The sequence below is a fragment of the Mirounga leonina genome, unplaced genomic scaffold, assembly GCF_011800145.1.
Source record: "Mirounga leonina isolate KUSES-001 unplaced genomic scaffold, KU_Mleo_1.0 Mir_224, whole genome shotgun sequence".
NCBI classification, from domain to species: Eukaryota; Metazoa; Chordata; class Mammalia; order Carnivora; family Phocidae; genus Mirounga; species Mirounga leonina.
In genome coordinates, this window is record NW_023270615.1 from 4258550 (window position 1) to 4285676 (window position 27127).

At 38.3% G+C, this 27127-nt stretch overlaps 1 long non-coding RNA gene across 1 annotated transcript in view; it reads right to left on the minus strand.

Annotated features, from left to right (window-relative positions):
* LOC118026281 overlaps window positions 1-22362 on the minus strand; it is a 143010-nt gene extending 120648 nt beyond the window's left edge. The window contains exons 1-2 of the long non-coding RNA XR_004683515.1: window positions 22336-22362; window positions 14410-14584 (exon numbers count right to left, since the gene is read on the minus strand). This is a non-coding gene — a long non-coding RNA (uncharacterized LOC118026281). The remainder of the gene's footprint in view (window positions 1-14409; window positions 14585-22335) is intronic.
* Between the last annotated feature and the right edge of the window lie 4765 nt (window positions 22363-27127).

Sequence of the window (27127 nt, forward strand, 5' to 3'; positions counted from 1 at the left end):
AAAGACTCCACCCCAAAACTGCTAGAACTCATACAGGAATTCAGTAAAGTGGCCGGATATAAAATCAATGCATAGAAGTCAGTGGCATTCCTATACACCAACAACAAGACAGAAGAAAGAGAAATTAAGGGGTGGATCCCATTTACAATTGCACCCAAAACCAGAAGATACCTAGGAATAAATCTAACCAAAGAGGCAAAGAATCTGTACTCAGAAAACTATAAAATACTCATTGAAGAAATTGAGGAAGACACAAAGAAATGGAAAAAACGTTCCATGCTCATGGATTGGAAGAACAATATTGTGAAGATGTCAATGCTACCGAGAGCAATCTACACATTCAATGCAATCCCCATCAAAATACCATCCACTTTTATCAAAGAAATGGAACAAATAATCCTAAAATTTGTATGGAAGCAGAAAAGACCCCAAATGGCCAGAGGAATGTTGAAAAAGAAAAGCAAAGCTGGCGGCATCACAATTCCAGACTTCAAGCTCTATTACAAAGCTGTCATCATCAAGACAGTATGGTACTGGCACAAAAACAGACACATAGATCAATGGAACAGAATAGAGAGCCTAGAAATGGACCCTCAACTCTATGGTTAACTAATCTTCAACAAAGCCGGGAAGAATGTCCAATGGAAAAAAGACAGTCTCTTCAACAAATGGTGTTGGGAAAATTGGACAGCCACATGCAGAATGAAACTGGACCATTTCCTTACACCACACACAAAAATAGACTCCAAATGGTTGAAAGACTTCAATGTGAGACAGGAGTCCATCAAAATCCTAAAGGAGAACACAGGCAGCAACCTCTTTGACCTCAGCCACAGCAACTTCTTCCTAGAAACATCACCAAAGGCAAGGGAAGCAAGGGCAAAATGAACTACTGGGACTTCATCAAGATAAAAAGCTTTTGCAAAGCAAAGGAAACAGTCAACAAAACCAAAAGACAACCGACAGAATGGGAGAAGATATTTGCAAATGACATATCAGATAAAGGGCTAGTATCCAAAATCTATAAAGAACTTCTTAAACTCAACACCCAAAGAACAAATGATCCAATCAAAAAATGGGCAGAAGACATGAACAGACGTTTTTCCAAAGAAGACATCCAAATGGCCAACAGACACATGAAAAAGTGCTCAACGTCGCTTGGCATCAGGGAAATCTAAGTCAAAACCTCAATGAGATACCACCTTACACCAGTCAGAATGGCTAAAATTAATAAGTCAGGAAATGACAGATGTTGGCAGGGATGCAGAGAAAGGGGAACCCTTCTACACTATTGGTGGGAATGCAAGCTGGTGCAGCCACTCTGGAGGACAGTATGGAGGTTCCTCAAAAAGTTGAAAATAGAGCTACCATATGATCCAGCAATTACAATACTGGGTATTTACCCCAAAGATACAAATGTAGGGATCTGAAGGGGTATGTGCACCCCGATGTTTATAGCAGCAATGTCCACAATAGCCAAACTGTGGAAAGAGCCAAGATGTCCATCGACAGATGAATGGATAAAGAAGAAGTGGTATATATATACAATGGAATATTATGCAGCCATCAAAAGGAATGAAATCTTGCCATTTGCAACGACATGGATGGAACTGGAGAGTGTTATGCTGAGCAAAATAAGTCAAACAGAGAAAGACATGTATCCTATGACCTCACTGATATGAGGAATTCTTAATCTCAGGAGACAAACTGAGGGTTGCTGGAGTGGTGAGGGGTGGGAGGGATGGGATGGCTGGGTGATAGACATTGGGGAGGATATGTGCTATGGTGAGCACTGTGAATTGTGCAACACTGTTGAATCACAGACCTGTACCTCTGAAACAAATAATACATTATATGTTAAAAAGAAAAGAAGAAGAAGAAGATAGCAGGAGGGAAAGAATGAAGGCGGGAAAATCGGAGGGGGAGACGAACCATGAAAGACTATGGACTCTGAGAAACAAACTGAGGGTCTAGAGGGGCCGGGGGTGGGGGGATGGGTTAGCCCAGTGATGGGTATTAAAGAGGGCACGTACTGCATGGAGCACTGGGTGTTATACACAAACAATGAATCAGGAACACTACATCAAAAACTAATGATGTAATTTATGGTGATTAACATAACATAATAAAAAAAATAAAATAAAAAGAACATTAAGGATTTATGTAAATCAAGTATAATCTTAGAAATATAGAAACTAACTTAAATGTCTTTCAAGTTCACATAATTTGGGATAACCTTTGATAAATAAAAGCTAGTTTAATTTACTTGGTTTAGTAAAAGCAGGCGTATCTTTAAAATTTGTCAAGAAAAGTATAAGATGACGGTTAGCTGTTTGATGTCTAATCAAGCATAATTTTTAAAAGCAAGTAATTTAAATAAATATAAATAAGATAAAGTCTTATACTAAGCTAAACTAAATAACAGATATTCACTGATATCTAAATCATTTCCAAATAAGATAAGCATTAAATGTTAAGCATCAGCTTGTCTACTTCTGGCTTTTCAGCTTTTTACAGAGAGACAAAAGATGTGTGGACATATGAAGAAGCATGTTTTATGCCACAATAAAAATTTTACTATGAGGAGGAAGCACAGAGATTAGAGAAGGTTATGCAGGTGTTCACTACTCTGCTAGCCTAGGGACTGGCCGACAGGTGGGAGAACAGAATAATACGTTGGAGGCCTCATTATGCCATTTTGCAAAGCTAGGAGAGCCCAAGACGCTATGAATTAAGATCTCGGTGCTTAAGACAAAGCCTGATTAGGATGCTAGAGTTGAAATCTCTAAGAAAATAATGAAAATAAGATGAGGATATTATGGTGATTGATGAAACATCCCATGCCATCCAGCCCCCAAGGCAAAGGAAAATTTTAAACACTGCAAAATGCCTAGGAGAAAATTCACATTTTTTTTTCTCCCTCTGTCTCCTGAAGTTGTAAATCTTACCACGTCTTTGAAATGTAAACACCCCAGGAGATAACCAAAACTTTGCTCACAAAGCCTGAAGAAAAAATATACCTTTGTGAACAAAGAAAACAATTACTGTTTCTCTACTTGAGCTTGCCGGAATTCAGAAACTCTTATTAAATATTCTTATTTTTCATGACAATCTATGTGCTTGCATAAATTCAGTAAGAATCTGTTCTCCTCGCAACAGGGCACAATTGGACAAGTACTTGGCTTGGCTTCCTAGCCAAGAGGCTTCTGAAATTCCAAACTGAGACACCTTGTGAAAATTTCCAGCAAAGCAAGACTGAAGAGACCTATATGGTCAATCACTGTTCTGGCTGCATTTATGTAAATAATCAGGCAAATTTATTAAAACTAGACTTAATTTACAAGCAAGCCAGTCTTAACCGTGGTTACCTTTGATGGAAATGGAGATGCTTATAGAAAGAAAAATTAAATTTTAGTAATACAACTTTGTGGACATCAGATTCTAGTGCCGTTCATTGTTTTTGAGGTTTGGTTTTCTACCTGTAAACTGGGCTGCATCCTGAATTCTTCTAGTTTCCCCCAATATTAGGCTAGAACTCTCTGAACCAACATTCCTAATTTTCTCCCACTCTTTCGACTTGGAATCAGTAGGAAGGAAACCCAAACTGCCCTTTTCCCAAAGCCATGCCAGCTAAAGCTGGACAACTTAGCATAAACTTCAGAGAAATCACCACAACAGCTCATGTGTGGACAATCCTCACGCCCATTGCTATGCAGTGACTCGGAAAGATCACTAGAGACATTCACTCTGCAAACCAGGACAATCTGTCAGCTTGCCCACCACCTGCCCTCTCTCCATCTGAAGATGCCTAGAACCTGACATCCACAAATCTTCTCAGCTGGCTGCTCTCCAAACTCAGACACTAAATTTATAATTTGCTCCAACTATTAACTTTTGTTTTTCTTTCATTTCCACAGAAATGCCTCTCCTTAAATTATCTAACTGCTCACATCATATGGAGACATCGTATAGTAAAAAGTCACCTGCAACATCGCCTCTTGAAATAAAACATCCCTGTATTCATCCTGTCCTAAGTAATCCTGAGGATATATGATTGCTAATATACACCATGTTGTGCCTGTGTAAATAACTTTCAAGAAAGTAGAACCCATTTGATTTTTTTTTTTTGAGATTCTAACTATTTAGGACTAGAAATCATGCTATTTATTAATAGAACAATTATTTCCTTACTGTAATAGATTGTGTTTGGCTATTTAAAAAATATGTTTGAATATTATTTCTGCTTCCTTATTGATGAATACATCTATAATGATACTAAATTCAATAAAGTTAAGAAAACTGTATCCCCAGAGAACCCATTTGATTTATTTAGTTGGTTAAATCTTGGCTCCAGGGAATCTCTGCTCTGGAGAACTTTTTAGTTCTTGGCCATTGTTCTCCTTCTAGTCAGCATATGAACCTCTGTAGTGTGTTGGATACTCCCAAGGGCTTTAAATGCCTGCTGGCAGCCACTCACATGCCAAATGGTATCCATCAGGATCAGACAACTGGATGAAATCAACGAAATCAACAATAACCACATCAATAATGACGATGACTACATAGCCCCTCCGGCCTGATGACTCAACAGGAGAAACAGCAAATACGTGATTCTTCAGCCTGCCTGCATCAATCGTGGTGACCAAGAATAATGGTTGGTCTAGCCTGCTGAGAGAATGACCAAAAAGGGGGAATTGGGAAAATCAAAAGCAAATGAAGACCAACTTTGAAAATTCCCTGAGCAGGCAAAACCAGTTTAGTCATATAAGCAAAATTTAACTTTGCTCATTTTGCAAGGCTAACTTAACTTGGGTCATGTCTTGCTTGTATCTCAAAACCGTAAGCGAAACTTGAATTGTTTCCCAAGGTTGGTATGGGGTAACCACTGACCAATTCCATATCATTTAAGAAAATTCTAGGGGTACCTGGCTGGCTCAGTCAGTGGACCATGCAACTTTTGATCTTGGGGTCGTGAGTTCAAGCCCCAAGTTGGGTATAGAGATTACTTAATAAAAAAATTTTTTTTAAAGAAAATTCTAATATTATAACCAATCACTGTGAAGAATAAACAGTCACTGCCTTCTCACTATATAAACCACTTTATAGCAATATACCCCTGAGTTTCATTCTATGTTTTGGTTTGAGTATGCTCAGTTGCAAATGGTCTTTTGGTATGTACACAATAAAATCTTACTAATTACTACTTTGGTGATTCATTGATTTTACTGTTACTTTTGACAAATTTTAGGACACCCAGCTCATACTGGAGAACTGTTTAGTGTGAGAACCCCCAGCACCCCCACACCTCGAAATTGGTGACCGAGATCCTTAGCATGCAACAATGATTGATTAAACAACAACAACAACACTCTAGGAGTCCTTAGAACATGGAAAGGAAACCTAGGGAAAAGATACTGGACTCTGAGCTAAATTGGCAGGTTAAGTTCTCCGTGTCATTGTAATGTGGGTATTAAATAAAATATTGCCTTCCTTGGGGTCACAGGCAGGTAAGATAAAGATTTGAGGACTTCCCTTATATTTAGTAACAAAGTATATTTCTGATCAAAAACAAGGACATGGGAGAGGTAACTCTTAGTGAATGAATGAATTACCTTCCTGAAAATTATTGTATATACTGAAAATACATAAAATGAGAATAGCGAAAACATCTTTAATTCAAAGAAACATCCCTTGGTGAGAAGTCCAGGCTCTTCCCTGTCCTCTCACCCCACTGATCTTTATTTAAGTCCAAGTGCTCAGTAGGCTTACAGTGAGATTTCATAAGTCTGGTAACTCAGAGATTTGCAGTATATTAAACACTCCTGAACACTGACTTGCCACTGTTATGCATTATTCTCTCAGACATTAACTCACTCCCATTGTTTTTTAAATGCTCATTATATCATTATTTGTTGAAATTATTTAACCCTTCTAAAGTGTGGGATTTTCAAGCTCTTCCTAAATGTTATCTTTCCCATTCCTATTTCCACTTTGTTTCACTTATTTTTAAATTTTTAACTATATTTTTATATATGGAAATAACAAACTACAAACATGCAAAAACGCAGGCCCAGCTGCGCTGGCTGTAACATACTCCGCCATGAGCAAAATTTGGAATAAGAAACTTCTATATTTGTGAGCTATAAGCAGGCACTGTATTTCCTCTTTTTTTGAAGTCAATTTTTTGCAACATACCTACATTTGAACATGTCTAATATAGAGAATTAAAACATCTTTAGTATGAGTGTATTGCAAATAGATTGAAACCAAGACATGGGGGAGGTAGAATCAGGAAGATTGGCAAGGTTGCAACAATGGGCCAAAAGTATAGTAGAAGAGATCAGTTTAGATAGTTGGTTAAATGATTGTATTTTTACGACAAGCAACAGATACCCATAAGACTTTCTTGAGCTGGCAAAAAACAAAAACAAAAACAAAAACCTGGGGAAATTGAGCTTAGTATATAAAAAGAGATTATATTCCATTCCATAGAACAGAAAGTCGAAGGTGATGGTGATGTAGAAACATATGGGTTAAAAAAAAAAGAAAGAAAGAAACATATGGGTTTATTTTCCTTTCACATAAAAGGAACTTAAAGGTAGGCTCTCCAGGGCTCTCCAAAGGACCCAAGTTCCACCTCTTTTTCTAATCTACCATATTTCACACTGGTACCTACCCTAAATGTTACCTCATGTTCCAATATGACTGCCAGAACTCCAGTTATCACAACTACATTCCAGGCAGCTGACAGAAAGAAAAGGGTAAGAGCAAAAGGACATGAGCCTTTGAAGACATTTCCCAGAAATCTTCAACTTACGTTTCATTGGCCTAGGTAAAGAAATATTGTGGTTGTTCTTATTGTTTTCCCCAGCTGGGTACACTACCCAGGAAGAAGGGGAAAAATGAATATGGGGTGCACACTTAGCTATCTCTGCTCAGTTAGAAATGGTAAATGACAGAGTACACTTACTATGATAGACTCACAGAATTGATTTTTACAGGTGGAAACACAAATGTTACTGACTTACCAGATAAAATTTCAGTAAGGTATTATCCATTCTCTGAATGACCTATAAATATGTTTTGATTTGCAGGCAATTGGAAAATTACATTCCAAGAAGACTTTCAAAACTAATTATTGCCAATAAGCCAAGAAAATTGTTTGAACGTATTTTTAGATCTTTAACTTAGAGTTGCTTACTAAGAATTTATTAAAATAGTTAAAAATAATCAGAGAATAACATTTTGTTTCTTTACTGCTTTACAAACGAAGAGAAGACTTTTAAAAAGCATAATCAAACCTATAGATACAGAGAACTGATGGTTGCCAGAGGGGAGGGGATGGGGAATGGGCAAAATAGGTGAAAGGGAGTGAAACACACAGGCTTCCAGTGATGGAATGAATAAGTGGTGGGGATGAAAGGCACAGCATGAGGAAGAACATCAGTGGTATTGTAACAGTGTTACATGGTGACAGATGGTATCTATACCTGTGGTGAGCATAGCATAACAGAGAGAGAAGTTGCATCACTATGTTGTACTCCTGGAAATAAGGTAACATTGTGTCTCAACTATACTCAAATTTAAAAAGAAGAAGAGCTTTGTTTGTTTTTAATCTATGAGTTCTTGGTTGCACAACTGTCACGCAACAAAAATCAATGTTGATGGGGTATTTGCCCAAGGTCCGAGGCCGTCCTCCTACATGAGATGAAATTCAAATAATGCCCCTAATTAAAGCAGCACACAAAATGAACACACATACACGCTGGAACTTACGCATTCACATGAGTGTCATCGTTCAAAATAAACCTAGAAAGGTGGACGTTTCCTTCTAGTCACACATACATATTATTTTAAGGGTTTTTGCCACTCTTTTCTTCCAGGGTGGTTGAGGTAGAGAGAGAAGGCAGGGCAGGCCACCGTCTCAGTGGTTGCTATGAGCTTCATGAAAATTTTTGCTCCAAGACCATTATCTAACGTGATCAATGATATATCCATTCGAACTAGCTCCAAATGAGTTTTCATTGTTTCTAGTAAAGATTTGCCGCCACTGAGGACACTGACATGGACAAATTAAGGCAAATCAATTCACCCTATCAGTCTTTGTTTCTTCATCTGAAAAATGATGAAGAGGGATTAGACAGATGATCTCTAGGTCCCCTTTCAGAATGACATTCTGAGACTCTGTAACCTCCTGTGCTAACCCAATTCCTCAGACCCTACACCTAGAAAATGTAGAATTCATTATTTTAAAATCTTAACTCCTTTGATTTCAATAAAAAATATAGATTACCAAAATCCCACATTCATATCATATCAACACATATGCATACACACATACAACATCCTATGTATGTGTATATGTGTGTATAAAATAAGTGATTATACATTTCTATTAAAAATATATAGGAAATAGAAAAGATCTACTAGTCAAAACGTAAGTTAACTTGATCAATTTATGTTACTTCCTTGCTACCTTCTCTAAAATCAAGACCTCTAAGAGGTAAGGAAGTAGGAAAGGAAATTAACGTGTATTAAAAAGCCTCCTAAGAGTCAGACAATGGCTAACAACTGTTGTTTGTAAATCACCCTGGTCTACAAGGTGTCCTGGAGTCATAAAGTCTACTAATTACGTCCCAAACAAAACAAAAATTTTTGAAGCAATTTTTAAACACCATCTAGCTTTTACCAACCCACTACTCACTCTGTTCCACTTAATTTTCCCTTTAGCTTACTCTGAGTTTCAACACCTCAATAGGCACACCTAATTCCCAGAGTTTGGTGGGTATCAAGTATCAGGAAACACAGCTTTCAGGCACCTGGGTGGCTCAGTTGGTTAAGCAACTGCCTTCGGCTCAGGTCATGATGCTGGAGTCCCGGGATCGAGTCCTGCATCGGGCTCCCTGCTCAGCGAGGAGCTTGCTTCTCCCTCTAACCCTCCCCCCCTCTCATGTACTTTCTCGCTCTCTCAAGTGCATAAATAAATCTTTAAAAACAAACAAACAAACAAGGAAACACAGCTTTCACTGTACTATGGGACTCCCTACCATGCCTTATCTGAAGAGACATAAGTGTATACAAATACATATGTTCTTTATAAATTCTAAGCTTTTGTGTTCCAAATATTTCTTTGCCTATTTCCACTGAATTACAAACTTTATAAGCACAGGTATGTCAGCTAACCAAGTCTGTAGTACAGAGCGCTCCCCTGTTACTCCAGCTCAAAGCAGTATATTTTGAACATAAAAATCTTTGATACTTGAGATAAGTATTAAATTTATATGAGAGGTTTCAATTTTAAACCAAATCAGTGTTTCATTTCTCGCTTGCTGGATTTTTCTGTTTACCGATGGAAGGAATGCTGTGTGCATTGAACCATTCAATTCATTTTGGTTGGATGTATGATAGTTTCCTTGCTAACGAAAGTGCCTGGAAATCCCAGGGCAGCCCATGCTGCTTTTTCTTTAATGTAAATTACCGCTGTGGACTGCTACTTACAAAGTTCAATCAATAGATAAATTTCCTACGTCCCCTCCAGTCTTTCTGAGGGTAATTTCTCCAATCTAGCAAAACCAGCTAGCTATAAGCGAGATTTCTATGTTTAAAACAAAACAAAACATACAAACAAGCTGATTTACATGGAAAACAATGGAACTCCGAGGGAATTATGGGCTGCCGAGCTGATGGCTCTGGGGGGAAACAGTTGTTGGTACAATGTTGCACACATCCAGTTTTTTCCTATCTCTGAATTCCTGCTTATGTTGGTAGAGGAGGAACAAAGAGGAAAAAAAGATGGAGAAATACTGCATTGCTATATAACTACAGATCAGAAGGGAAAGATGTCAATGAGTCTAATAAGACATAAGTGAGCAAATATTTATCTGAGCCTTGAGGAAATGTGCAAAAAAAAACACATGGAATCATCATAAATTCATATAATCCTGGTGAAAGCAAATACTAGCTGTCTGCAATACTAAGTGATCTGCTCGCTCTTTCCATGTCTCAGAAATTCTTAGGACAGCGGCATCCACAATACAACTGAGAATCTTCAGAAGTGTGCTTGGCTCATTGTTGACAATTATGATGCCCACTTCTGCTTTAGGAGATATTATGCTTGTTTTTCTCGTATACTTGCACTTCACAGAAATCTCTTTTCAATGACAATATCTTAACAAAGTTAATGAAAGCAAAGCAAAAAGAACTAACTGATTAAAATTCAAAAGAGACATTTTGTGAGCAATTCTTGTTTGCAAATGACAGTCTACAACAGTTCTTTAAGTCAAAATGTAATTTCCCCTCCCCCAATAAAAAGGTTAAAAAAGGGGGGGGGCACCTTTTGAATACCCCCTAGCTAGCACCTACATGCTGTCCCTCTGTTCCCATTAACTTTCCTTCCTAATGCATAGCATTTATCTGAAGAACTCAACTGAGGGCAACACATACCCATTTTTGGCTCTGAAGAAATGTGTGTATCTACCCCCTCCCCAAATTTAGGATTAACACAAACCACAAAAAAAGTGAAGTGGGATAGGACTTGAGAGGGAAAGACACAGAGACAAATGGTGGGATGGGTTGAATTGTGTCTCCCCTCACCCTCAAAATCATGTATTGAAACCTTAACCCTGAATGTGACTGTATTTGATATAGGGCCTTGAAGGAGGTAATTAAGGTTAAATGAGGTCATAAGGGTGGGGCCCTAATCCAAGAAGACCCCTGTCCTTCTAAGAAGAAAGATGCCAGTGATGTGGTGACACAGAGGAGACAATGTGAACACAGAAAAAAGATGGCCATCCGCAAGCCAAGGAAAGAGCCCTGAGGAGAAACCACCCCTGCCAGCACATTGATCTTGGACTCTCCAGCCTCAGAATCGTGAGAAAATAGATTTTCTGTTGTTTAAGCCAGTGGGGTATTTTGTTATTGCAGCCCTAGCAGACTAATACAGATGAGGAAGAAAAAAAAAATGAACAAGTACAAAGAGAGGGGGGAAAATAAAGTGCATTTTTAAAAAATGAATATGTTACAGTAAATAGGAATGGATATAAATCGAAGATAGATTTTGGACCGTGCTCTGAAAAATTGGGCTTCTCATAGAAGACTGATCAGAAAGCCTGAGGACCAGAAGGTTTTCCTTTTTCCCACACCTGTAATGGAAAGAAGCTAATAACTTCTTACCCCTAAACACACTCTGAGTTGCAAGGACCGAATGTTCCAGTGCAGACAATTCTCCTTTCACTCTCTTCCCTCTGTTGAAACTCTTGCTGCAGTTCGGGAAGTTTTGGCAGCTTGGCTCGTAGAAATGGCCTGAAGCTTGTCAATTCATTTCTTTAAATCACTGAACACCTCTTGGGAGGTAATAGAACCTGACAAATTGATGGACTCTAATAAAGCCCGGCTCTAGGAATAAAACTGATTTAATTATCGGTCAAGTGTGTATGGTTAAGATGAGGTATGTTCAAACTATCCTATAGGATTTCAGGAGCATGTCAGAAGTCATTTTCTCAGAGAAACAGTGTTACCAATTTGGGTTTAATACTTAGTGTGATTGTAATATTCTTGTTTATAACTCTATATCCACTTTCTATGCTATGGGGCCATGTCCTATTTATCTTTCTCCTGTCCTCCCAAGGTCCCAGTACATCACTTATTAACAGCAGCTTTACTCACTTTTTACTCAAACTTTACTCAATTAAAGTTGGTGAAATGAGACAGTCTATCAATCAATCAATCAATCACATTTAATGAGAACATCTTTGTGACAGTGCATATACCCGAGCCTTCCTTTCCTTCCTGCCAAAGGTGAGCTCCTCGGTGGTTCTGGGATGATCTGTTTAGCAAGCACACCGATCAAGGGGGCAGCCGCATGTGACTCATGCTTACGGGTTAGCATAGACCCATTAGCCCATCAGTTAACGGTGATATGATTTCTTCCTGCCATTCATTTATAGTAGCTTATTTAAGTTTTCCTTTTTATTTTTTTACTTTTAATGTGCAGATGCAGATTCCCGTTTGAGATGTTTCAGTATCTAATTATTTATAAACTTCTGATGTGCGGATCCTGGAGCCAAGGCGGCTATAGGTAGATGAAGATGCATCACACAACCCTAGGTGATGCCACTTGCAAAATTTTCCACCTGACATTTATGTAAACAAGCAGCTTTTTAAAATGTTAGTCACTATTTCATGTTTTATCTAATCAATTTTTGGGACTGGTTTATATTTGGGACACACAGTAGTATTCGATAATTAAAAATAGGATTCACTTGATTCCTCTGGAATGAATTAGCCTGTTTGTCAAATTACTTTTTTATTTCCGACAATTAACATAAATCTCTTAGATTTTTTTTGGATTACATGCGTGTACTTTTGATAGTAAATGTTTATTTACCAAATGTGTATTAAAATAACTTTTATGCTACCCTGCAATCCAATAATTGCACTAGTGGATATTTACCCCAAAATACAAAAACACTAATTCAAAGGGATACATGCACCCCTATGTTTATTGCAGCATTATTTACAATAGCCAAATTATGGAAGCAGACCATGTCCATTGATAGATAGATGGATAAAGAAGATGTGAGATAGATATAGATGATATAGATATAGATGCAGATATGATGGAATATTATTCAGCCATTAAAGGGAATGAAATCTTGCCATGTGCAATGACATGGATGGATCTAGAGAGCATAATGCTAAGTGAAATAGTCAGGGAAAGACAAATACTGTATGATTTCACTCATATGTGGAATTTAAGAAACAAAACAAACAAGCAAAGGAGAAAAAGAGAGTAAGAGAGACAAACCAAGAAACAGACTCTTAACTATAGAGAACAAACAGACGGTTACCAGAGAGGTGATCGGTAGGGGTGTGGGAGAAATAGGTGGTGGGGATTAAAGAGTATACTTATCATGACGAGCACTAAGCAATGTATAGAATTGTTGAATCACTATATTGTACACCTGAAACTAACACTGTATGTTAACTATACTGGAAATAAAATTAAAAACTTAATAAAAAAATAACTTTTCTGGTTTTTTTATGTTACATTCATATATTCTATAATGAATAAATTATTGAAAAATTGAAAAAAGGTGAAATAGTACAGAAAGTAAAAATTTTCTGAAGTGCTACCATTTAAATTCCCAATCCCAGACACACTGCCCAATCTCCTACTAATGCCATCAACAATCTGTATGTATTTTCCATACATTTCTCCCTGCTCATAAAATCATTAAATAACATGATGGTAATGAGGAGTGGCATTTTTGTTGTTGTTTCATGAAAATGGGGTCATATTATATATACTTCTCTCCCCTTATCTTTCATATTTGATGATATACCCTGAAAATCCCTTCAAATTCACTACTAAAAATCTCATTCCTTTCAGTGGCTATATAATATTCCTTGGTATGGATCAGCAAATTTTATTTCTTCTTCTACTGATGGATTTCATTTTTTTCCAGTTTTCTTGAGCACTGCAAACAATGCAACACTAAATAATATGCACATATAACCTTACATATATTGGTGTTTTTATTCCCAAGATTGGTACGTGTTTTTAATTTCAGTAGATATTGTTATGAATCTAATTCTCAAGCATATGAGGATCTATATCTAGGGTCTCGGTTAATGATTTATTTTTCCATAGCTATGTCATTACCACAAGGTTTTAATTCCATGAATTTATAATATGTTTGTATATTTACTTTTTAATCAAATATTCAGAAATTTAATGAGGCAGGCATTACCTTACCATTCTTTTTCATAGTTTTGTTGGCTAGTCTAACATTTTTAATCTCCCAAATAATTTTTAACATGCTGTTATCTAATTTCAACAACTACAAATCCACAGGTATCCTAATTAAATTTCTCCTAACCCATTTATTTTACAAAAATATTTAAGAGTTATTAAGCCATCTCATGCAAGAACATAGAATTTTTTCCAAGTGACCAGATCTTGTCTATGTCCTTCAGTAAGATTTTATAGCTTTCTTCATTTAGACCTCATACTTTTCTTGCGGTTTTTATCTAAGTATTATATAGTTTTCAACATTTCTTATATTTAGAAATAGCATCTGTTTTCTATAAAGCTAGGTCATCATTATAAACTTCCAAGAATTTTCAATTTCCTGCATAAGTAAAATTTCCCCCAAAAGCTGGGTTGCCAACTATTATGGTTATCAATTACTGTGGTGCAAATTATCTCAAAATATAGTAGCTGATGAATCACAGACCTGTACTCCTGAAACAAGTAATACATTATATGTTAATTAAAAATATATAGTAGTTTTAAACAAGTACCATTCTATCTTACCTCATGATTTTGTGCGTCAGAAATTCTGGAGGGACTCAGTTGGCCAATTCTCCTGTTCTAGTGGTGTCCACTAACATCCTACAGTGACTCACCTGAAAACCGGGCTGATTTGAAGGGTCTATGAAGGTTTCACCCACAAACTTCTTATTTTGACAAGGATGGCCATCAGGTGGGTCTCAGCTGGGCTTTCACCCTCTCTCTGTATTTGCAGACCCTCTCCACATGGTCTATCCAGACAGATAGTTGAACTTATATGATCGTCTGGGTCTGCAAGAGACAATGATGGAAGATTCCAGTCCTCTGAGAGTAGGCTTCAAACTAGCATCTGTTCACATCTGTGACATTCTACTGGCCAAAGAGTTGTGGACCAGTACAGGTTCAAGGAAAAGGTAAACAAGCCCTATTTCTCAGTGAAAAAAGATGTCAAAGAAGTTCTGACCATCTTTAATCCACCACACCAACCCTTTATTTATCCAAATAAACAAAAAGCAAAAGCAGAAACTTACCTCCCATTTATTATCATTATCATTTCCTACAGAAAATATATTTTAACATGTATACATAAAAGAAAAAAAAGAAGTAGGCTCAGAGAAAAAAATCAGTATTTTAAATTGGAGAAGTTAGATTTAGGGAAAACGGACTATTGTCCTTACTATTTATATTTTTCACAGTTTGGTGAAATCTGTCCAGTTTGGGGAATGACTCAGAGATCTAGAATCATCAGTCCTGCTTCAAGAATATTCTGGTGAGGTGAGGAAGAGATGCTTAGATTTCAGGTTCCAAATCTCCTAGTCCCAAATTTCTTCTGCCACCTCAAACCTGATGAACATTTTTCTAACCCATATATAAATAAAACCAAAATAAGGTTGCCATATTTCAGTCTCCTTCCCAGGTAAGTACCTTTGTGGTTTTTGTGATAATCTGATTCTGACCTGACTGCCAATACCAAGTGCTAGCTCAATGCAAAATAAGAATTCAGCACAGGACAAAACCCTATTTCTAGATCCATCTTAATAGTTGTGTCTAGAGGAAGACATTTGTAGAGTCTACCACTGCTGTCTCCCATTTTTACCTACTGAACACAGCTACAGAGCCTGGAGCAAGGATGCTGATTCCTGATACAACAAACACAAATTATACAGAAATAAAACTCAAATAATGACTGGAGTGTCCCTAGGGTAAGTAAGATCATGGTGGCTGTGATTACATGAACATATGCCAAAAATCATTAAAAAATGGATTCACCACCCTATCACTAACCCATAGTACAGGGAAATAAATATATCTAAAAATAATTCTAGGGACAGTTATGGTTTTAGTAAGGAACATATGGATAACAGCCTCAGCAGCTCTGTTGGCCACAAGTAGAATAAAACCCATTTTAAATAAGCTTATATAGTAAAAAGATTTTATTGGCTGATCTAATTGATAATTTGAGAAATAGTTTGGTGTATTAGGGCACTTTGGGCTACATGTAATGAAAATCCCAACCCAACTGACCCAACACCACCACCAAAAAAACCATTATCACTTTACATAACCAGAATATCAAGATAGGGTATCTCTAGGCAAGGTTAATTCAGTAGGTCCATTCCATCATCAAAAACAGTAGTTCTTATGGTTTGCCTCCCTCTCCGTTTTCATCTTATTTTATTTTTCCTTCCCTTCCTCTATGTTTATCTGTTTTGTTTCTTAAATTCCACATATGAGTAAAATCATATGGTATTTGTCTTTCTTTGAATGACTTATTTCACTTAGCTTAATACTCTCTAGTTCCATCCACATTGCAAATGGCAAGATTTCATTCTTTTTGATGGCTGAGTAATACTGCATTGTATATGGGTGATGGGCATTAAGGAGGGCATTTGATGTAATGAGCACTGGGTGTTATATGCAACTGATGAATCACTAAATTCTACCCCTGAAACTAATAATACAGTATATGTTAACTAAATTGAATTTAAATTAAAATATTTAAAAAATAAAAAATAAACATACTTCTCTAAAAAGAAAAGTTGTTCTTTTTGTCTTTCCATCATGTATGTCATCCTCATCATCAGCATTCTTCTCTGCTAACTCCTTTTGCAGTCCCAAAATAGCAACCGCAATATCCAGCAGTTACATGGAGATATTGGAAGATAGTTGATGGAGGGGATTTGTGACCACCTTGTGTCTCTGGGAGAATGAAGAAACCTTTACCAGAACTCCCCAGCAAATAACCCCTCCTCTTCCATGGAAACACTGGGTAACATGCCCAACATACATCAATATTTTGGCAAGGGGAAGAGGATACCAAGACAGGCATTGAATATTTGGGGTTTGTTCCTGAGCTGCAGTTTGGTTTATTTTCCTAGAGGAGTGGATGCCTAATTAAACTGAATTAGTTTAGCAAGAAAGAAGGGCTAAGGTGGTGTTTAAGGGGCCATCAAAGATAGTTTCTTTCTTTCTTCTCTGCTTTTCAAGGTGTAGGATTATTTTCTATAAAGTTTTCCTTGCATTCTCAAGATAGTGACATACCTCTTTGGGCTATAAGCTTCTTCATTCATGTCCAATGATAAGAAAGAATATTTCTCCCTATAGCTCTTTTGAAAGCATTTATTTATTCGACAAATATGTATTAAGCACCTACTACATCCTGGATACTGTTCTAGTGTCTGAAAAAACAGCAGAGAACAAAGAAAAGAAGTCCCTTCCTTCAAGGAGCTTACATTCTTATAAGGAAAAACAGAAAATTAAAAATAAACATAGCAAGTAGTGGTAATTGCTATGGAGAAGAATAAGGCAGGAAAAGAAGGAAGAAAGTAAAGTTTGGGTAAAAGTTCAGCTTGCTATTTCAAAGAAGAGAGTCAAGGAAGGCCTTTCTGATGTGATATTTGACAACAGAACTGAAAGAAGACTACCAAATGATTGATAGATAGATGAAGAGAGAGAGAGAGAGAATGGGAGGGAGGGAGATGAATGGATGAAGAGAGAGAAAGTGGGAGGGACAGATGATAAATAGATAAAAAGATCAAACAATTAATCTGGAACAGCAAGTGGAAAGGGTCTGAGGCAAGAGCATTCTTGCTGTGTGCAAGGAACAGCAAAGACGGCATATAATACATGAAGAGTGTTCAAGAGGAAGGAGGATAGGAAATGAGGACAGAAAATTGTTGAGGAGTAGGGGGAAGATCATATTGGTCCTTAAAGTCCATTTTCACATTTTGGCTCTATGAGTGAAACAAGAAGCCTTCTGGAGGTTTTAAGTAGAAGGATGAAATGTCTGACTACTGTAATAAAAGGGTCATTCTAATTTCCATGTGGGGAATAGACCATAGGAAGTGGAGTGGAAGCAAGGAGACCAGGTAAGAGACTTTATATATGAGAGAGAGTGGTGGTTTGGACCAGCACGGTCAAGTAGGGATGATGAGAAGCAGTCAGATTCTGCATATATATTGGTAGTAGGGTTGGCAGCATTTGATAACAGATTGAATGCTGGGTGTAAAAGAAAAAGAATAGATGAGAATGACACCAAAGTTTTTGGCCTAAACACTTGAAAGAATGGAGTTTCTGTCTTCAGAGATGAGGGTAAGTACACAGTGAGCAGGTTTACAGTAAATAAGCTCATGGATATGCAATCCAGTAGTTGGCTTTATAAATGTTTGAGATGTTTATAGATGTAATGAGCACTGGGTGTTATATGCAACTGATGAATCACTAAATTCTACCCCTGAAACTAATAATACAGTATATGTTAACTAAACTGAATTTAAATTAAAATATTTAATGTGAGGATGTCATGTGTAGAGCTCAAGAAAGATATCTGGGGTTGAAACAAATTTGAGAATCCTCAACAAATAGATACCATTTAAAGCCATGAAAGTGGATGAGATCACCCAGCAGAATGGTGTGGATGGGAGAGAGAAGTCTAGGAATTAAACTCAGGGACACTCCAAAAGAGGTCAGGCGCATGAGAAGAAATGAGCAAAGGAGCTGAAAAAGAATATCCAGCGAGGGAGGAGGAGAACCCAAAATGAGTGGTTTCCTAAAAGAAAAAATGAAGTTCTTTAAGGAATAAGAAGGGATAAATTGGGTCAAACAGGATAATTGGGAATTGACCATTGAGTTTGGCAATGTGGAGTGGTTGAGAGAAAAGGATAACTAACACAGAGAGGAGATAAGCAAACAGAAACAACCCTTTTACGAGTTTTGGTGGAATGTAAAGCAGAGAAATGGGGAAGTCCCTGGAATGAAATGTGGGTGAAGCAAGTTTGTTTCTAAGGTAGAAGATATTAACATCATGTTTCTATGCTGGTGTGAATGATTCTGGAGAGGGGAAATTTGACAACAAAAAGAGACAGAGGAGAATTACTGGAATGATATCCTCAAGTGGTGGGGGGAGGATGAGAGAAGAACTACGATTCAGTGCAGGAGCTGGTTTTCCAGATAGTTTATCCACAGCGATGAGAAGGAAAGCAGACTACATGGACACAGGAGGCAAGGTGGGGGAAGATGTGATAGAAGAGAAGAGAGAAATAAGGACAAGAAAATTCTGGCAATTTCAATAAAGAGGAAGTATGAAATAATTATCAAGGGGAGTGGAAGAATTAATAGTCAGGGAAACTCGATGGAATTACCAAAGAGCTGAGGGTCAGTGAGGGGTTATGGTCATGATTTAAAACTAAATCAATCAGCAATTTGTGTTTTTCTTCAGCTATGTTCAGCTGTTTTAGTGCAGTCAGGAAGTAGACAAAATTAGGCTTCATCCACTTAGGGGTTCTGCAAGGCAAATGCAAGGGAAGGGAAGGAAAAGTGGTATATGAGAATGTATGTGAGGAAGTAATTTTAATGCTGTGTCATGAAATTTAAATGGGCATGGAGAAAAGTTATGATGTGTGCACAGGGGCAGTGGTAAGAGGCAATGGTGACCCAACATGTTCAACTTTAGGTCTGAGTTTAATCAGTGAATCTTGGAAATGAGTTTCTAGGACGGATTAAGCCAGAATGATAACAAGAGTTATCATAGAATGGAATGATTGAACGAGATGATGGAAGGGGTATACCTATTGGTAATGACAAAGTCTGACATCAGACATGGAAGTGGTATCTCACATAGAGTCAAAGAGAAGGGATGAAGGAAGTGTGAGTCCAGGGAATTAGATGAATTATCCATGTAGTTCCTGGGTTTGCCAATAACTAAATAGGAATAAGTTGGAGGACATGAGAGTGAACCAACTGTCAATATGTTCATACCTTCAAGGAATGAGAGGGAACCACTTTAAGAATGAGTCTTTCCATTGATGGGCATTAAGGAGGGCACTTGTGATGAACAGTGGGTGTTATATGTAAGTGATGAATCACTAAATTCTACATTTGAAACCAATTTTACCATATATGTTAACAACTAGAATTTAAAAACTTGAAATTTAAAAAATGAGTCTTGACCTATGCCTTGAAGATGGCAGAGGAGTAGGAGACCTGGATTTCATCTGGTCTCAGGAATTCAGCTGGGTAGGGATCAAACCATTCTGAACACCTACGAACTCAACAGGAGATCGAAGAAAAGAATAGCAACAACTCTCTCATCAGAAAAGCGACCACTTTCTGGAAGGTAGGACGTGCGGAGAAGTGAATCCGAGGCGATATTCGGGAGGATAGATGGCGGGGGAGGGGCCTCCGTCAGCCGCTTCTGGCAAGTGATAGAGCCGCGGAGCACAAAATCGGAACTTTTAGAAGTCTGCTCCGCCAAGGGACGTCACTCTGGTGGCTAAGCGGGGGGTGGAACCCTCCGGGACAGTGTGGTCTCAGGACCCTTGGAGTCACAGAAAGACCGGGGTGCCTGAGTGTGGCAGAGCTCCCAGGTAACGGAGCAGGGAAGCCGGCTGCAGAGGCGGAGCCCAGGCGCAGGCTCTCAGCTCGGGGTGGCCATAAACCATGATCCGCGGCATAGTCGGGCCCCTGCTCCTCCAGCAGGGACCCCACAAGCGGCAGATCCGGGGAGACTCACCTTCGTCCCCCGGGAGGAGCCGCGCGGGAGTGCACCGCAGGGATCTGCTGGGTTTGGAGACTCCACCCGCGGTCGGGTGCCAGAGATAGAAATGCGCGGTCACAGGCAGGGTGAGCACGGAGTGCGGCCGGAGACCGGGGAGACGGGAGTGACGGACGGCTTTTCTCTGGGGGCTCACTGAGGAGCGGCCCCGAGTTCTCGGCTCCTCCGGGGCGGAGATTGGGAGGCCGCCATTTTCACTCTCCGCCTCCAAAGCTGGATGGAAAGCTCGCAGGGAACAAAAGCCCCGGAGAGCAAACCCGAGCGGATTACTTAGCTGGAAGGGGGCAAGGACGGGGCAATTCCGCCTCCGGAAAAGACATTTGGAAACCACGGCAACAGGCCCCTCCCCAGAAGATCAGCGAGAACAGCCAGCCAAGACCAAGTTTACCGATCAATGAGAACGGCAGAACTCCAGCGCTAGGGGAATACTACACATAGAATCCATGCCTTTTTTAAGATGATTCTTTACTCTTTCAAAGTTAATTTTTTTTTTAAGATTTTTATTTTATTTATTTATTTGAGAGAGAGAGAGAGAGAAACAGCATGAGAGGGAAGAGGGTCAGAGGGAGAAGTAGGCTCCCCGCCGAGCCGGGAGCCCGATGTGGGACTCGATCCCAGGACTCCGGGACCATGACCTGAGCCGAAGGCAGTCGCTTAACCAACTGAGCCACCCAGGCGCCCTCAAAGTTAATTTTTTTAAATTTATTTTTAATTTTCCTTTTTCCGTTTTTCAAGCAACATCTTATCAATCCCTTTTTTAAAAAACATTTTTATTTTTCATTTTTAGAGTCATATTCTATCCCTTCATAGTAGTTACCCTTATTTTTGGCATATATATATAAGTTGTTCTCTCTTTAAAATTTTGAGATACAGTTTCTTCTAACAGATCAAAATATACCCTAAATCTCTAGTGTATGGCTTTGTTCTAGTCTCCTGCCTGATCACATTCTCTTTTTTTTTTCTTCTTTTTTTAAACCTCTTCTTTCTTTTTTCAAACAACTTATCAATTCCTTTTATAAAATTTTTTTTAATTTTCATCTTTACAGTCATATTCCATCCCTTCATCATATCAACCCTTATTTTTGTACATATATAAGTTTTTCTTTCTTTAAAATTTTGGGAAACACTTACTTCTAACAGACCAAAATGCACCCAAAATCTAGTGTGTGGCACTGATCTATGCACCAGCCTGATCATATTTGATCATATTCTGTTTTTTTGTTTTGTTTTGTTTTGTTCTGTTTTTGTTTCTTTTTATCTTTTTCTTTTTTCTTTCGTTCCCTTTCTTTTCCCCTGGCTTTAGGCCTTTTCTGATTTGTTTAGAGTATATTGTCTGGGGGTTGTTATCCTGTTAGCATTTTGTTCTCTCATTCATCTATTCTCCTCTAGACAAAATGACAAGACAGAAAAAATGACCTCAACAAAAAGAACAAGAGGTAGTACTGACTGCCAGGGACCTACTCAATACGGACATTAGTACGATGTCAGATCTAGAGTTCAGAATCATCACTTTAAAGATACTAGCTGGGCTTGAAAAAAGCATGAAAGTTATTAGAGAAACCCTTTCTGGAGAAATAAAAGAACTAAAATCTAACCAAGTTGAAATCAAAAAGGCTATTAATGAAGTGCAATCAGAAATGGGGGCGCTAACTGCTAGGATAAATGAGGCAGAACAGAGAACCAGTGATATAGAAGACCAAATGATGGAAAATAAAGAAGCTGAGAAAAAGAGAGATAAACAACTACTGGATCACGAGGGCAGAATTCCAGAGATAAGCGATACCATAAGATGAAACAACATTAAAATAATTGGGATCCCAGAAGAAGAAGAAAGTGAGAGAGGGGCAGAAGGTATATTGGAGCAAATTATAGCAGAGAACTTCCCTAATTTGGGGAAGGAAACAGGCATCAAAATCCAGGAGGCACAGAGAACCCCTCTCAAAATCAATAAAAATAGGTCAACACCCCGACATCTAATAGTAAAACTTACGAGTCTCACAGACAAAGAGAAAATCCTGAAAGCAGCTCGGGAGAAGAGATCTGTAACCTACAATGGTAGAAACATTAGATTGGCAATGGACCTTTCCACAGAGACCTGGCAGGCCAGAAAGAACTGGCATGATATATTCAGAGCACTAAACGAGAAAAATATGCAGCCAAGAATACTATCTCCAGCTAGGCTGTCACTGAAAATAGGAGAGATAAAAAGCTTCCAGGACAAACAAAAACTAAAGGAACTTGCAAACATGAAACCAGCCCTACAAGAAATCTTGAAAGGGCTCCTCTAAGCAAAGAGAGAGCCTAAAAGCAACATAGACCAGAAAGGAACACAGACAATATACAGTAACAGTCACCTTACAGGCAATACAATGGCACTAAATTCCTATCTTTCAATAGTTACCCTGAATGTAAATGGGCTCAATGCCCCAATCAAAACACACAGGATATCAGATTGGATTAAAAAACAAGACCCATCGATATGCTGTCTGCAAGAGACTCATTTTAGACCCAAAGATGCCCCCAGATTGAAAGTGAGGGGGTGGAAAACCATTTACCATGCTAATGGACACCAAAAGAAAGCTGAGGTGGCAATCCTTATATCAGACAAATTAGATTTTAAACCAAAGACTGTAATAAGAGATGAGGAAGGACACTATATCCTACATAAAGGGTCTATCCAACAAGAAGATCTAACAATTGTAAATATCTATGCCCCTAACATGGGAGCAGCCAATTATTTAAGGCAATTAATAACAAAAGCAAAGAAACACATCGACAACAATACATTAATAGTGGGGGACTTTAACACCCCCCTCACTGAAATGGACAGATCATCTAAGCAAAAGATCAACAAGGAAATAAAGACTTTAAATGACACACTGGACCAAATGGACTTCACAGACATATTCAGAACATTCCATCCCAAAGCAATGGAATACACATTCTTCTCTAGTGCCCATGGAACATTCTCCAGAATAGATCACATCCTAGGTCACAAATCAGGTCTCAACCGGTACCAAAAGATTGGGATCATTCCCTGCCTATTTTCAGACCACAATGCTTTGAAACTAGAACTCAATCACAAGAGGAAAGTCAGAAAGAACTCAAATACATGGAGGCTAAAGAGCATCCTACTAAAGAATGAATGGGTCAACCAGGAAATTAAAGAATTTAAAAAGTTCATGGAAACCAATGAAAATGAAAACAAAACTGTTCAAAATCTTTGGGATGAAGGAAAGCCAGTCCTAAGAGGAAAGTATATAGCAATACAAGCCTTTCTCAAGAAACAGGAAAGGTCTCAAATACACAACCTAACCCTACACCTAAAGGAGCTAGAGAAGGAACAGCAAATAAAGCCTAAACCCAGCAGGAGAAGAGAAATAATAAAGATCAGAGCAGAAATCAATGAAATAGAAACCAAAAGAACAGTAGAACAGATCAACAAAACTAGGAGCTGGTTCTTTGAAAGAATTAACAAGATTGATAAACCCCTGGCCAGACTTATCAAAAAGAAAAATGACCCAAATCAACAAAATCATGAATGAAAGAGGAGAGATCACAACCAACACCAAAGAAATACAAACAATTATAAGAACATATTATGAGCAACTCTATGCCAGCAAATTAGATAACCTGGAAGAAATGGATGCATTCCTAGAGATGTATCAACTACCAAAACTGAACCAGGAAGAAATAGAAAACCTGAACAGACCTATAACCACTAAGGAAATTGAAGCAGTCATCAAGAATCTCCCAACAAAAGCCCAGGGCTTCCCAGGGGAATTCTACCAAACATTTAAAGAAGAATTAATATCTATTCTTCTGAAACTGTTCCAAAAGTCGTTTTATGAGGCCACCATTACCTTGATCCCCAAACCAGACAAAGACCCCATCAAAAAGGAGAATTACAGACCAATATCCTTGATGAACATGGATGCAAAAAAACTCACCAAAATACTAGCCAATAGGATCCAACAGTACATTAAAAGGATTATTCACCATGACCAAGTGGGATTTATCCCTGGGCTGCAAGGTTGGTTCAACATCCGCAAATCAATCAACGTGATACAATACATTAACAAAAGAAAGAACAAGAACCATATGATCCTCTCAATAGGTGCAGAAAAAGCATTTGACAAAGTACAGCATCCTTTCTTGATCAAAACTCCTCAGAGTATAGGGATCGAGGGTACATGCCTCAATCTCATAAAAGCCATCTATGAAAAACCCACAGTGAATATCATTCTCAATGGGGAAAAACTGAGAGCTTTCCCCCTAAGGTCAGGAATGCGGCAGGGATGTCCACTATCACCACTGCCATTCAACATAGTATTAGAAGTCCTAGCCACAGCAATCAGACAACAAAAAGAAATAAAAGGCATCCGAATCAGCAAAGAAGAAGTCAAACTCTCACTCTTTGCAGATGATATGATACTTTATGTGGAAAACCCCAAAGACTCCACCCCAAAACTGCTAGAACTCATACAGGAATTCAGTAAAGTGGAAGGATATAAAATCAATGCATAGAAGTCAGTGGCATTCCTATACACCAACAACAAGACAGAAGAAAGAGAAATTAAGGAGTCAATCCCATTTACAATTGCACCCAAAACCATAAGATACCTAGGAATAAATCAAAGCAAAGAGGCAAAGGATCTGTACTCAGAAAACTATAAAATACTCATTGAAGAAATTGAGGAAGACACAAAGAAATGGAAAAACGTTCCATGTTCATGGATTGGAAGAACAAATATTGTGAAGATGTCAATGCTACCTAGAGCAATCTACACATTCAATGCAATCCCCATCAAAATACCATCCACTTTTTTCAAAGAAATGGAACAAATAATCCTAAAATTTGTATGGAACCAGGAAAGACCCTGAATAGCCAGAGAAATGTTGAAAAAGAAAAGCAAAGCTGGCGGCATCACAATTCCGGACTTCAAGCTCTATTACAAAGCTGTCATCATCAAGACGGTATGGTACTGGCACAAAAACAGACACATAGATCAGTGGAACAGAATAGAGAACACAGGCAGCAACCTCTTTGACCTCAGCCGCAGCAACTTCTTCCTAGAAACATCACCAAAGGCAAGGGAAGCAAGGGCAAAAATGAACTATTGGAACTTTATCAAGATAAAAAGCTTTTGCACAGCAAAGGAAACAGTCAACAAAACCAAAAGACAACCAACAGAATGGGAGAAGATATTTGCAAATGAAATATCAGATAAAGGGCTAGTATCAAAATCTATAAAGAACTTATCAAACTCAACACCCAAAGAACAAATGATCCAATCAAAAAATGGGCAGAAGACATGAACAGACGTTTTTCCAAAGAAGACATCCAAATGGCCAACAGACAAATGAAAAAGTGCTCCACATCGCTCGGCATCAGGGAAATCCAAGTCAAAACCTCAATGAGATACCACCTCACACCAGTCAGAATGGCTAAAAGTAACAAGTCAGGAAACAACAGATGTTGGTGGGGATGCAGAGAAAGGGGAACCCTCCTACACTGTTGGTGGGAATGCAAGCTGGTGCAGCCACTCTGGAAAACTGTATGGAGGTTCCTCAAAAAGTTGAAAATAGAGCTACCATATGATCCAGCAATTGCACTACTGGGTATTTACCCCAAAGATACAAAAGTAGGGATCTGAAGGGGTACGTGCACCCCGATGTTTATAGCAGCAATGTCCACAATAGCCAAACTGTGGAAAGAGCCAAGATGTCCATCAACAGATGACTGGATAAAGAAGAGGTGGTATATATATACAATGGAATATTATGCAGCCATCAAAAGGAATGAGATCTTGCCATTTGCAACAACGTGGATGGAACTGGAGGGTATTATGTTGAGTGAAATAAGTCAAACAGAGAAAGACATGTATCATATGATCTCACTGATATGAGGAATTCTTAATCGCAGGAAACAAACTGAGTGTTGTTGGAGTGGGGGTTGGGGTGGGAGGGATGTGGGGACTGGGTGATAGACACTGGGGAGGGTATGTACTCTGGTAAGCACTGTGAATTGTGCAAGACTGTTGAATCTCAGATCTGTACCTCTGAAACAAATAATGCAATATGTGTTAAGAAAGAAAGAAGAAGAAGAAGGTAGCGGGAGGGGAAGAATGAAGCAGGGGAAATAGGAGGGGTGCACGAACCATGAGAGACGATGGACTCTGAAAAACAAACTGAGGGTTCTAGAGGGGAGGGGGGTGGGAGAATGGGTTAGCCTGGTGATGGGTATTGAGGTTCTGCATGGAGCACTGGGTGTTATGCAGAAACAATGAATCATGGAACACTACATCTAAAACTAATGATGTAATGTATGGTGATTAACATAACAATAAAAACTAAAAAACTAAAAACTAAAAAATGAATCTTTCCAGGCATTTCTTACTGGTCAAAATAGATGATATGCCATTGCTAAACCAATCACTGTAGCAAAGGTAATGAGCCCCACAACTGGTTTAATCTAACTATAGCCTAGAGTTGAATAATAGTGCAATATAAGAAGCATAGCTGAAAAAGGTAGAGAAACATTTCTCAAAAAAAAAAAATGTTTGAGGTTCTATTACTATAATGAAGGGGAAATACAGTCTGGATAGCAAAGAACAAGTGTACATAATAAGTACTAATACAATACCTAGGATACTAAATCTTGGTTTACCAAAGTTTTGTTTTCTTGGGTTTTCTGATTAGATGTCTGGATAGATGGATGGCTAGATGATAGATGATAGATAGATAGATAGATAGATAGATAGATAGATAGATAGATAGAT